This window comes from Callorhinus ursinus, unplaced genomic scaffold (genome assembly GCF_003265705.2).
Source record: "Callorhinus ursinus isolate GAN/ISIS: 27379988/994484 unplaced genomic scaffold, GSC_fseal_2.0 scaffold30, whole genome shotgun sequence".
Taxonomy (NCBI): Eukaryota; Metazoa; Chordata; class Mammalia; order Carnivora; family Otariidae; genus Callorhinus; species Callorhinus ursinus.
The window spans coordinates 6,496,280-6,509,593 of NW_027397092.1; positions in this window are offsets into that span (position 1 = coordinate 6,496,280).

Sequence of the window (13,314 nt, forward strand, 5' to 3'; positions counted from 1 at the left end):
ATATTTTCTATGTCTCTACCTATTGTATTCAATATTTTATAAGTTTGTTGAACATACGGAGTATTACTATGATAATTATTTTAATGTCCGTATCTACTAATCCACCTTCATTGTGGTGTCATTTCTGGATCAATGTTGATTAATATGTGTTCTATTTTCTTGCATCTCTTCATGCTTGATAATTTTTGTTTGAATGTCAGGCATTGTGAATTTTATATATTGCCTGTTGGAGTTTTTAAATTAATATTATACAAATTATAGAACTTCTTTCCTAGGATAAGATCAGATTACCTAGAAACATTTTGACCTGTTTGGTCTAACCTTTAAACTTTGTTAGGTGGAACCAAAGCTACATTTGTTGTAGGGTTCTAGGGTTAAATTACCCCCTTCCTGCTATTTAGGAAAGACAGTTTATACTCTAATCATTGCCCATTGATTTATGAATTTTCCACTCTGGCTTTAGGTATAGGAATTTTTCATAGCCCTGTGCAACTACAGACATTCTTCCTTCTAGTACTTTCAGAGCTAATTTTTTTTTTTTTTTTGCTAGCCTTGATTAAGTTCATCACATGTATTCCCTTATTGTGTACTCAGCTAAATATTTGAATGGGACTTTCTACATAAATCCAGACTCCTCTCTCTGTGCAGCTCTTTTGTTCTTGTGTCTTACAAACTATAGGTTCACTGGATTCCCTGTACTCCCAACTTCAGGCAGTCCAGCAGGCTCTCCCTGGAAGTTCTCTCCCATTGCCTTGCCCTTGAAATTTCCTCTGGGCAGTAGGATGGAGCAGTTTTAGGGTTTACTTCATTAATTTCCTGTCAAGTATTACTGGTTTGCACTGCCTGATACTTTAAGCGCTATTATATATTTTGCCCATTTTTTATTGTTTTAGTGAGTAATCTGGCCCGTTATCCTTATTTAAACTGTAAATTTTGTTTTTATCAAAGTAAACCATAGTAATTCAAATAATTTTCTTAAAAAAAAAAGGGAAGAAAAGGGGCACCTGGGTGGCTCAGTCAGTTAAGTGTCTGGCTCTGGATTTTAGCTCATGAGGGTCATTATCTCAGGGCTGTGAGATCGAGCCCCATGGTCGGGCTCTGCAATAGGCGTGAAGTCTGCTTAAGATTCTCTCTCTCTCCCTCTGCCCCTCCCCCACTCCCTCTCTTAAAAAAAATTTTATTCTATAAAATTATGAAAATAATCTTGTAAGTTTTATACTAAAAAAAGCAATTGTTTTCAATCCTTTTAGCTTTTTTTTGGCACTTGCCGCCATATGTTTAGATAATATGCTTTTGCAGATCTTTATTAAATTTTAGATTAATGGATAAATTAACTCATCCATTTTTGTTGTCCTTTATTTATAATATTTAAACACTTTCGTGTGTACATGTGCCTGCACAAACACCCAGATTTCTCTTAGCTCCATTTTTGCAAAGTTAAATTCCCTAATCTTTTGCTTTGAAGGCTTGATTTGACTAAATCAGGATTATTTACTTTATTACAGCTCCATAATTTTTATTCCCTAAAAAGAAACATAATTATTATAATTACATTTCTTCTGTTTATACTACTTTTTTCTGGCATTTTTTTTTTTTCCATTTCCAGTTCAGGAAGTCTTGTCCGCCTATCCAACAGTACTAAAAACCTCTCTGAATGCCACTCTAAACATAGTCCAAAACATCAGGGGAACAGTCTCATGTTTTCCTTTGAGGCATTCCAGGTACAGTCCTTCCTTTCTGAGAAATAATCTGGAATAGTTACTTGCCAGACCTGCATGAATATACTCATGGGATATATTTTCAGTGCTCTTATTGGAAGTTAGTCTTGATGGATCCCAGGTCTGTCTGTCTTTGGGTCTACTCCCTTGTTTTACTGCAGTAAAACTTCCAGGAGTTTTCTAAGAAAGAGTGTGTTTGGAGAGCTTGAATGTCCGCAAATGCCTTTATTATACTTGCATTTCACTGATGGTTTGGCTTGTAAAATGTTTTAGAGTGAGGCCTAAAAGGTTGGTCGGAACCTGTGTGACCCTAGGCAGGATTTGCCAGCTAGTGGGCTTGACTCTGGGGTAAAAGAGAGAGTACTAGCCATTTTCAATTTCACATCAGTAGGGATTTCCTTTGGGGCCATTTCACTTCTCCAGGAAAACAAAACTTAAAATCTCTAGCTTGGGAAAATGTGTGCTTACTGGAATATTCTTGAAGCCAAATTGTTGGAAGAGAACTAAGAGTGACAATTCTGTCTGAAATAGTTCAATCAATTTCCCTATTTTCATAATGTATGTTTGCCTCCCCATTCATACTATTTTTGGTTTTTCTGTTGTGGTAGCCAGCTAGGGTGTTCCCCAGCAGTGGTTCTTATACATTTAGCATGCATCACAAACACCCCGAGGGTGTAACTCAGTTTTCAGGGGCACATTTCCAGAGTTTGCGATTCAGTAGTGATGGGGCCTGAAATTTGCATCCGTGGCAAGTTGCCTGGTCCTGTTGATGTTTCTGGTGCGAGGACTGCACATGGAGAACCACAGTCCTACACAAAGCTTGCAAATGTTACTTATTCTTTTACTGTAAAATGTAAAATTTCTTTTGCACGTATTTCTCAGTATAATTTATTAAAATACAGTAGCAAAATTTGTCCATCTCATGTACTCCAGTGAGGGGCCATTACCTATTGGGGTAAAGTTTAAGTCTTTGAAAGAAAAATTTGACCAATTGTCTCTCATAGTTCCAGATTGGAGGTCACTTCCTCATGCAAAAAGAGACCTTAGAAGAGTGATTATGGCTTCTAGGATTTGTTTTCTGTAAACTTAAGCTAATTAAGCCTTCTGCTTAACTTACACCATTCAGTCTGGGAATAGCTCAATAGATCCTACATCTTGATGTTATTGCGAAAATTTCTTAAGACGATAAATGATGAACATTTAGAGTAGAGCCTGGCCCACAGTGGACTTTCACTGGGCTGCTTGTCATCAACAGATCATCAGCCTTTTCATTATCGTCATTGATAAACTCATGTGACTAGTAATTGCATATGGGATTCAGGGACTGACTTAGCCTAAAGCAAAGTTTTAGCAATTATAGCATCCAGCTGAACAACTGTGCCTCAGCCTTACAGGGCATAAGGAGCCGGGTGGCCAAATGTGAATATTATAACCCTGCTGTCTTCTCTGCCTTAGGTAATAAAATCCTTTGTTGCTATCCCATGGATCTTGTATCTTCTGCCATCATTCATGAAACTGGCAGCTAGGGACACCTCAGTGGCTCAGTGGATTAAGTGTCTGCCTTTGGCTCGGGTCGTGATCTGGGATCCAGCCCCACATCGGGCTCCCTGCTCAGGGGCGAGTCTGCTACTCTCTCTCCCTTTGCCCCTCCCCCACTCTTGCATGCTCCTCACCCTCAAATAAATATAAAATCTTTAAAAAAAAAAAATGAAACTGGCAGCTAACTTTCTGACTTTCAAGTAGAGCAAAACTCAGAACTTCCATAGGTTTTGATAATTTTTTTAATGCTGGTAAGAGAAGTTATACTATCCATTAGTTGTAGCATTAATGGTCTTTTTTTTTTTTTAAGATTTTATTTATTTATTTGAGAGAGAGAGCACAAGAAGGCGGAGCAGCAAAGGGAGAGGGAAAAGCAGACTCCTCGCTGAACAGGCAGCCTGATGCAGGACTAGATCCCAGGACCCTGGGATCATGACCCTAGCAGAAGGCACACGCATAACCGACTAAGCCACCCAGGTGTCCCAATGGTCTTTTCCAAAAAGTACTATCTCTATAACATGAAATTGTAAAACACAAGTCATGATATACATATATATATGTATATATACACACACGTATATATGTCTTTATGTTCTTTGAAGCATAAATAAGATTCTGCAAGTATTTATCAACATTTATCTTTTAAAGATTTTGTGCTCGGATGTAATTAAAATAGGGGTTAATTGTATATATGACTTTGAGGTTAACATAGCCAAAAATGTAGGTTACCAGTGCAATTCATTCTGATTCCTTTTAAACTTCAGTATCTATGAAACTAATATCTTACTATTTCACAAATGTTATTTTTTTGCAGAGGACTGAGTTTACAGTTTTGCAATTTAATTATGCTTGGATATTTTATTTAGGCTTAAAATTTGTGCCTATTTATTTGTGACCACATTCTTTATTGATAGTTTATTTTTCTCACTGGCGTTTGGGAATAGATTCTTCTGATAATTTGTATGGTGTGAAATATCTAGGTCTTAAATAAATCTGACACCAATAAGGTAGATATTACTTTGTTTTATGATGGTAAACTTAGGTGTGGGGTTTAACAAACCATTTTAAGAGGTTACTATTTCACTATTTTATATTATTTCACTATTTCACGATTTTCACTATAATTTCACTTTTTTTAATTTTCAAATTTATCTATTTTACTATATTACTTCTTTTATTTCTCAAAGCTTACATTTATCTTGAATATTTGTTATATTCTCTGTCAGTATCATTTGGGAGGTCAGTATTTGACCCGGACTTAGATGGAAGATTTGTATGCCATCTCATTGCTTCCTCTGTGTTTTATAAATCATGCTTCTAGCATGTCTGATATAACCAAGCATTTCATGAGTTCCAACATTTCACAGTAAATCTTGAGCTTCAACAGTACTGAAAGAATAGATTCTGTCCTTACAATCTACATTTGCCACTTAGTTTCAAAATTATCTTAAATCTGTTCATTACCAAGGGTAGAGAAAGTTTCGGTTCTTAATGTGTTAAAAATTAGTAGAGTTGAGGACAATCACGTTGATCAGCACCAATGTGTGCATAACACCTTCCTGGCTACCAAAATGATTCTTACTTGTGCAAATTCTTGATTTGAAATTGACTCTCAGCCAGGGAGGAGAGACCAGAAATACTAGTAGAGTCCTGCATCTGGGTGTAAACCTTTCCTGTTTTTTTATGCCTTAGGACTTAGGGTTGAAAGTAGTGAGGCAAATCTTCCTGCTGGTCAAGAACAGTAGAAAGAATGCAGTGGCATTAGTGATTTGGAAATACTGACACCATTGCTATAAGCCTCTGTGGGCATAGAATTGACTTTCTACATGCTAGTAGCTTGTTGGTATGATTTCAGGAATAGTAAATCACTGCTTTCCCAAAATAACAGTCTTCTGCTCACTCCTTGGTTGTAATCACCAGAGAGACAGTGGATCAAAATATAAGACATAATGGCTTGTTAAAATTTAAATACAACATACAGGTACTGTGATCTCTGTACTTGCTTCTTTTGCTTCATTATTCATTTTCCTGTGCTGTCATTAACATAATCCTCCAGCACTGCTTTTGCTTTCCCTCTCATGACATCTTGATTCTCTTTGTCTACTCAGAAATTCATAGAGACTCTATAGACAGATATTTCCCCAAATAACAAAGATCTATAGCTTTAAAAAAGAGCAGAGGGTGAGATGTCTGTCTCTTGACTTCTACAAGAAAAATCATTTTGCTTATGACAAAACTGCTTCTCAATCCCCCCATTAATAATCTGTCTCTTTTTCTCTGCTGAAATGTAATAACTATGTCTTTTCTTTGATGAGGGCTCATGATTCACAGATGAAAAGTTAGGGAAAAATGATCCAGATTTTTTACTCAGAAAAAAATAAAACAATAGTTTTGGAGAAGGTAGAAGGTGAAAGAAAATGCTCAGTGACACCTCAGCGTATCTTCTTTTCCTTCCTCTGTCCCCAGATAAATTTAGGGATTGGTCATATTTAATACCATAGTTTTATAGTTTATCTGTGGAGCTTCTGGTTTTATTTTTTGTTGGCTTTTTGTTTGTTTGTTTTTAATTTTATTTTGTTATGTTAGTCACCATACAATATATCATTAATTTTTGATGTAGTGTTCCATGATTCATTGTTTTCGTATAACACCCAGTGCTCCATGCAGAATGTGCCCTTCTTAATACCCATCACCAGGCTAACCCATGCCCCCACTCCCTCCCCTCTAGAACCCTCAGTTTGTTTCTCAGAGTCCATAGTCTGTCATGCTTCATCTCCCCCCGATTCCCCCACCCTTCATTTTTCCCTTCCTTCTCCTAATGTCCTCCAAGCTATTCCTTATGTTCCACAAATAAGTGAAACCATATGATAATTGACTTTCTCTGCTTGACTTATTTCACTTAGCATAATCTCCTCCAGTCCCATCCATGTTGATGTAAAAGTGGGTATTCATCCTTTCTGGAGCTTTTGGTTTTGTGATGGGAATTTTATTTTTAAACCACTTGAGCCTTCTCAAGAAACCTAAGCTAATCTTTGGTGAACAGTTGGATTCCAAAAAACCTTGTAACATATGCGGTGGTACTCAGATCTCTTACCTCTATTTGTGCCACAATGAGCTCGCACCTTGGTTCTTGACTTCACCTGCTAAGTACGTTTTTCTCCACCATATCCTCTGTTAATGTGAATTACACTCCAGCTCCTAACTTGGAGATCATCCTGCCTTTGACCTTGAAATACCACCATGTGCATCTGCTCTTTTCCGATGATGTTTTATTCCTCTATGGCAAATTTTTTTCACTTTCGGCACTGTTAATATTTTGGACCAGATAATTTTTTGTTGGGGTGGGAGGTGGGGAGCTGTTTTGTCCATGGTAGGACGTTTGCATCCCTGGCCTCTAACCACTACTTGGAAGTAGTGCTCCCCCTCCCTCAGTGCCCCAATTACAACAATCAAAAATAGTGTTGTACAGGGGACGCCTGGGTGGCTCAGTCGGTTAAGCATCTGCTTCAGCTCAGGTCATGATTTCAAGGTCCTGGGATCAAGCCCCACTTGGGGCTCCCTGCTCAGCGGGGAGTCTGCTTCTCCCTCTCCCTCTCCCTGCCACTCCCCCTGCTGGTGCTCTCTCTCTCTCTCTCTGTCAAATAAATAAATAAAATCTTTAACAAAAATGTTGTACATTGCCAAAAGTGCCCTTGAGGAGAAAATGTTGCCCCTGATTGAGAACCTATGCCTTGTGGTGTTATTGCAGGTTTTTTTGGTTTGTTTTGTTTATGCTGTGCAAGAAGAACTTCTTATCTTTTAGTTGAGTTTCTTCCCTTAGCTCTTCCAATCTATATGCACCAATTCCTCCAACAGTAGATATAGTTAGGATGTTTTGTCCTCAGCTGACCAGTGTTAAAGAGTGTAGTAACCTCTCCCCCCTTACTGCTGAGTTGGATAATTCTTCAAGTGCTTACATCTTTTTTCTGAAGGCTGGAAAGGAATCCAAATAGATGACTGTTATATTTCCATTAAACAGTGAAAGTAGTTGCCCTAACAAATCACCTCAAGGTCTTACGTCAAATTAACTTAAGTTACATCTTTAATTTCAGACCAGACTGTTAGCAATATCTTTTTTTAAAAAGACTTCATTTTGGGAGCACCTGGGTGGCTCAGTCGTTTGAGTGGCTGATTCTTGATTTCGGCTCAGTTCATGATCTTGGAGTTCTGGGATCAAGCCTTGCGTGGGGCTCTGCACTCAGTGAGGAGTGCTCTAGGATTCTCTCTCCTTTTCCCTCTGCCTCTCCCCCTGCTCATGCTCTCTTTCTCTCTCTCAAATAAATAAATAGATCTTTAAAAAATATTTTGAGACTTTCTTTTTTAGGTTTACCACAAAATCGAGAGGAAAGTACAGAGATTTTCCATATACTCCCTGTCCCTCCCCCACACACATAGCCTTCCCCATTATCAGCATCCCCCCCAGAGTGGTGTATCTTTTACCAAGGATGAACCTACCCTGACACATGATAATCACCTGAAGTCCATAGTTTATCTTAGGATTCACTTTTAGTGTTGTGCGTTCTGTGGATTTGGACAAATGTATAATGACATATATTCATTCTTAAACAGACTACTTCACTGCCCTAAAAATCTTTGTACTCTGCCTAGTCTCACTTCACAATCCTCCCACTGCCCCACTGGCTCCCCAGCAGCCACTGATCTTTTTTATTGTCTCCATGATTTTGCCTTTTCCAGAATGTCATATAGTTGGAATCATACCGGATGTAGTCTTTTCAGATTGGCTTCTTTCACTTAGTTATATGCATTTAAGTTTCTTCCATGTCTTGTCATGGCTTAATAGCTCATTTCTTTTTAGCACTGAATAATATTCCATTGTCTGGATGCACCACAGTTTATCGATCCATTCATCTACTGAAGGACATCTTGGTTGCTTCCAAGTTTTGGCAATGATAAAAGCAGCATCTTTTAAAATATACAGGTTCTGCTTTTATCCTGTGTTACTATATGAACAGCAGTTTGTTTTATATGCCATATGTTTGGGCTTGGATTTTATTTATCATTGGTGCAGTTACGTGTCTTCTAGTTTCAGAATATTTCTCAAAAACCAGTTTAAGTCATAGTCTACCTCTAGAGTTGGGGGATTTTAACTGCCACAGACTGCAGTGCATCTAATGGTTGGGATGCCAGCACTGTCTACATGCTGAGGGTATAGGAGCCAGATGTTCGCAGGACATGAAATCACTAGAGATGGTTCCTACAAGGACTTCCGAAGGGAAAAAGGCTGTGTGTGTGTGTGTGTGTGTGTGTGTGTGTAGAGAGGGGAGGTTTATTTCCCAACCAGGGATCTAAGCCTTTCTCTACTTCTCTCTCTATTTCTCTTTCCTGCTACTATCTCCTATTTATTATGAGGTTTCTCTAATAATTGTGTTTATGGCATGTCTTCCTGTACACAAGTAACAGAGGAGGATGCATCTATATTTTAGAGGAAAGTGGCCAGTTTTCATCGCAGTCAAGGCTGGTCGAAGCTCTGGAGTGAGAAGCCAGAAGAGCCTCTGGATATGTAAGTGGGAAGGGAGGAAATGGGACTGGGGATGCAGAAAGAAGAAATTGTACCTAATAGCTATTGAATATGTTAGAGGGAAATGGATTCAATTAGTTCTGACATTTAGAAAGAATGCTTTCTTATTCTATCATTTTTTAAAGGCATACGGAGTGTTTGAAATGAAGTTGTCTCATAGTCCAGGCTTTTAAATTTTATATATATCTCAGAATATTATTCCTCAGGGGAATATCTTAAATACTGTAAAAAAAATGAGGTGAAGCATCAAAACACATTACACACTGAAAACTTACCTTCTAGTTCAAAAACTGTGATTTTCAAATAAGCTCTAGTTTCTTTTGGATATAAATTTTCAGATGTAAGTCAGAAAGTTGGCAACATAAGAATTATCACTGTAAATATCAAGAGTAACAATAATATACTCATCAAAAATGTAAATATAATCTCAACTTCATTGGATTAATATTTATCCTAGCACTCTATAAAAAAATTCAGGAGATAAAATAATAGTCTTTGAAAAATTGGGTTAGTGACCGATGTAAATAATTGCCATCAAGAAAAGATACTATTTTAATGGAAGGTTTGTTTTGGTTACCTCCTGATTAATGAATTTTAAAATTAAGAATGAATTTATGTGCATGTATATATTAAATATGTTTTTCAATCAAAATAATTGAATACATTCTTCTCTCATAGCAATCTATAACTTCCAGGAGACTAACAATAACAAGCACTCCCTAATGTAATATTAAGAGATGATAAGCAGTAAATCAAAAGAAATCTTGTTACCAAATTAACCTAAGAGAAACCAAATTATAAAAGGGAGGAAGTATCAAATGAAATAGTAATTCTATAAGAAGACAAAATTTAATAGAGATAAGAGAACATTTGAAACAAATGTAATTAGTAATCTCATAAAGAAAAAATACATAAGACAGGCTACTAATAAGGAAAAAAATTGGAATCTTGAAAATTTGAATTTAGTTGCAGTAAGAAAACATGCACCAAAATAAGCTTTAATAGAAGGATTAAGGAACAGTAAAATGAAATAATTTAGAGAAATTATTGAGCTGGAAGGTTGATCCAGATAAATGCATTGAAACTGCCACTAGAATTTCTTTAGTTCAAACTGCAAAAGAATTGCACAACTGGGTATTTACCCCAAAGATACAGATGTAGTGAAAAGAAGGGGCACATGCACCCCAGTGTTCATAGCAGCAATGTCCACAATAACCAAACTGTGGAAAGAGCCGAGATGCCCTTCCACAGATGAATGGATAAAGAAGATGTGGTCCATATATACAATGGAATATGACTCAGCCATCAGAAAGGATAAATACCCAACTTTTACATCAATGTGGATGGGACTGGAGATTATGCTAAGTGAAATAAGTCAAGCAGAGAAAGTCAATTATCATATGGTTTCACTTATTTGTGAAACATAAGGAATAGCTTGGAGGACATTAGGAGAAGGAAGGGAAAAATGAAGGTGGGGAAATCAAAGGGAGAGATGAACCATGAGAGACTACGGACTCTGAGAAACAAACTGAGGGTTTTAGGGGTGGGGGTGGGGGAATGGGTTAGTCTGGTGATGGGTATTAAGGAGGGCACGTGTTGTCTGGAGCACTGCGTGTTATACGAAAACAATGAATCGTGGATTACTACATCAAAAACTAATGATGTAATGTATGGTGATTAACATAACATAATAAAGTTATTTTAAAAAAAACAAAAAAGAAGAGAATAGAAAGAATAAGAGGAACAAAATAACTCAAGAAATAACAGAGGAAAATGTCCTAAAGCTTAAGAAAGCCATACTGAAAGGGCTTTTACTGGCCAAAAAGGAGTAACAGAAAACATCCACTACCATATGACATTTTGGTACCTTCAGAAAATATATTCAGAAATCTGAGAATAAATAGAAGATCTTATCAGCAAATATCAGGAAAGTTCAGAACAGTTTCAAAGTGTTTATCAGTATTACTAGAATCTGAGAAAAACTGGAGCAATAGCTTTTAAAAGGGGTACCAAAAATATAACACTAAATAATTACGGAAATATAATGTAAAAGACGAAAACAATCAAGAGAAAAACAAGTACAAGTACCTTCTTGGTGGTAGACTGCAAATTTTTGTGTAAAATAAAACAATCTCTCCACAAGTAAAAAGAAAAAAAATTACAAAAAAAAAAGATGAAACAAAACACCTGGGAAGAAAGTAGAATAGAGAGTAAATAACAAATGTAAAATGGAACTACAAATTAGTGATCACAGTAAGTGGGTATGGGTGACATCCTTAAACATCAGTGGTTCTCATTTCAGTAAAGAATAAACACTTGCAACCTATGTCACTCTGTGCTTTTTAAATGAGACATACCAAAAACAAATGAGTCAAAAGATTTTAAGACGATAGCATAGGAAAATGTAGGTATGAACAATGTTCACCAAGTGATTAATTATGGGAATATTCATATTAATATAAGAGAATCACTTGTACATCAGAACATCCATAAGGAACTCAGATTCCATTCACAGTTGAGTGAAGGCCCTAGGAGATTGTGTAAGATTCTTAACAAGAAATGTACAGTCCCTATTCCTATGAGGAATCAACCAAACCTTCACTGAGGCACACAAGAAAAGATTTGAAAAGATGAAAATAATTATGGTACTACTTATTGGGAGGATTAAATATAATGCTTTCCTAATTTACTATATAACTTCAAAACAAATATGCACTGTAGTAAATGTCTTTAATGGACATTGACATGGTAATTCTTAATTTTGTTGGAGAATATGACCAAGAAAGTAGACGCATGTTGTCTCCCAGATCAAAACGTACTATAATAATACAAAAAAAATAGGTATGTGTTTGCTCTGGATCCAGACTTTCTTTTTTTTCTTTTGTATGACTCAGTTTGAGTTACTGAAGATACAGATTCTAAGGCAGCGTTTACTTGCAAGTTGTTTATTAACACCCTCGAGATCAACACTTGAGGAAGATGGCGGAATGAAGCAGCATTGGACAGAAGGAGACAGTGAATGTGATACAGACCCAACAAATTGCCTCAGTCCACACCAGGGAGAGTTCTGAAGACTGAGGGGCTCTTCCGAGTTGTCTTGACGTGTGTGGTAATGACCTTTATACTCTCAATGGGTTGGTTATTGGTGTAAATGCCCCAGATAGGGCATGCCCATGGATGCTGCCACTCACTGTAGATGAGGCAGCCTCCAAGAGGCTAACATAGAAGGTTATCTGCTGACTCCCTGCAGCTGGGACAAGTACTTCCTGCACAAAGTATCTGGAAGGCACAGTATACTGTCCTCACAGAATGTTAGTGATGTTATTTGCCACAATTCTGGTATGTCTTTTCTTTTCCGGAAAGCGTAAAAGACTTGTGCCCTGTGAAGATTTTGTTCAAAGTGTCTCTCCTTACTGCTTTTGACTTACGATGCTCATAGCTCATGTTGTGATAACAACAAGCAATGTGCAGTCCCTATTATGATAACTACTGCAGTCTCAATCTTTAAATTGCTTAATTTTATTTATAAAATTAGCATAAGTTCAATGAAGAAGATTAGCAAATGAAGCACAGAAGTCATCACAAAAAAATAATAAAAATTACTCATATACCCATCAATGGGTACATTTTTCTAGAGCAGTTTCGTCTGTTCATCATATTTTCCTAAAATACAGTTAGTTAACAATACAGGAAAATATTATTTGATGTTAATAAATATATAACATGTTCTATATGTCCTGCATATAGTATAAAGAAGTGTGATATATGTAATTAGCTCTCTAGTGTTAAGAATTTATTTTGATGTTACAAATTTACAAATAAATAACTATGGGCATACATGTTTGCACATAAGTCAGATTATTGTTTTATTTAAACTGGGAATGACCATTCTGTCCTTTTTCATATTTAAGTGGCATGCTCAGGAATTGATTCATTTCATATTTTAAGAATATAGCAGGCAAAATAGACTTGTACCCAACAAGAAACAGAGAAGCTGTTCACAGTCAAGGTGAAAGCCAAACAGAAGTATCATGAATTGCAGCCCCTGGGCTGTCTATCGAAGACTCCAATGGCAATAGTGTGTGAACATTAAAGGTAAATAGCATGGAAAATGAGAGATAAATGCATTTCAACAGGGATGAACTTAGTCATTTTATGACTCTCTGGAAGATCATTTCTTCACATTTTGTTTTTTTCTCCATCATTTTGACTAAATCAATACAAGAAAAGAAAATAGGGAAGTTTATCCAGAGATTTTAAGATCAGTTGGATTGGATGAAGGCATTGGAACTGAACAGACATACCTAACATAAAAGTTTATCTGGACAAAATTGGATACTAACATTTTGTGAAAGTTTTCCTTCCAATGGAAAAGGAATGAGAAATGTGACTTCATGGTCTAGAGCACTGGGAATTGTAAATATCTAAAAATCTAAAAAAAACCTGTCAAAAATTTAAATACCTGTGACTAATGTAATG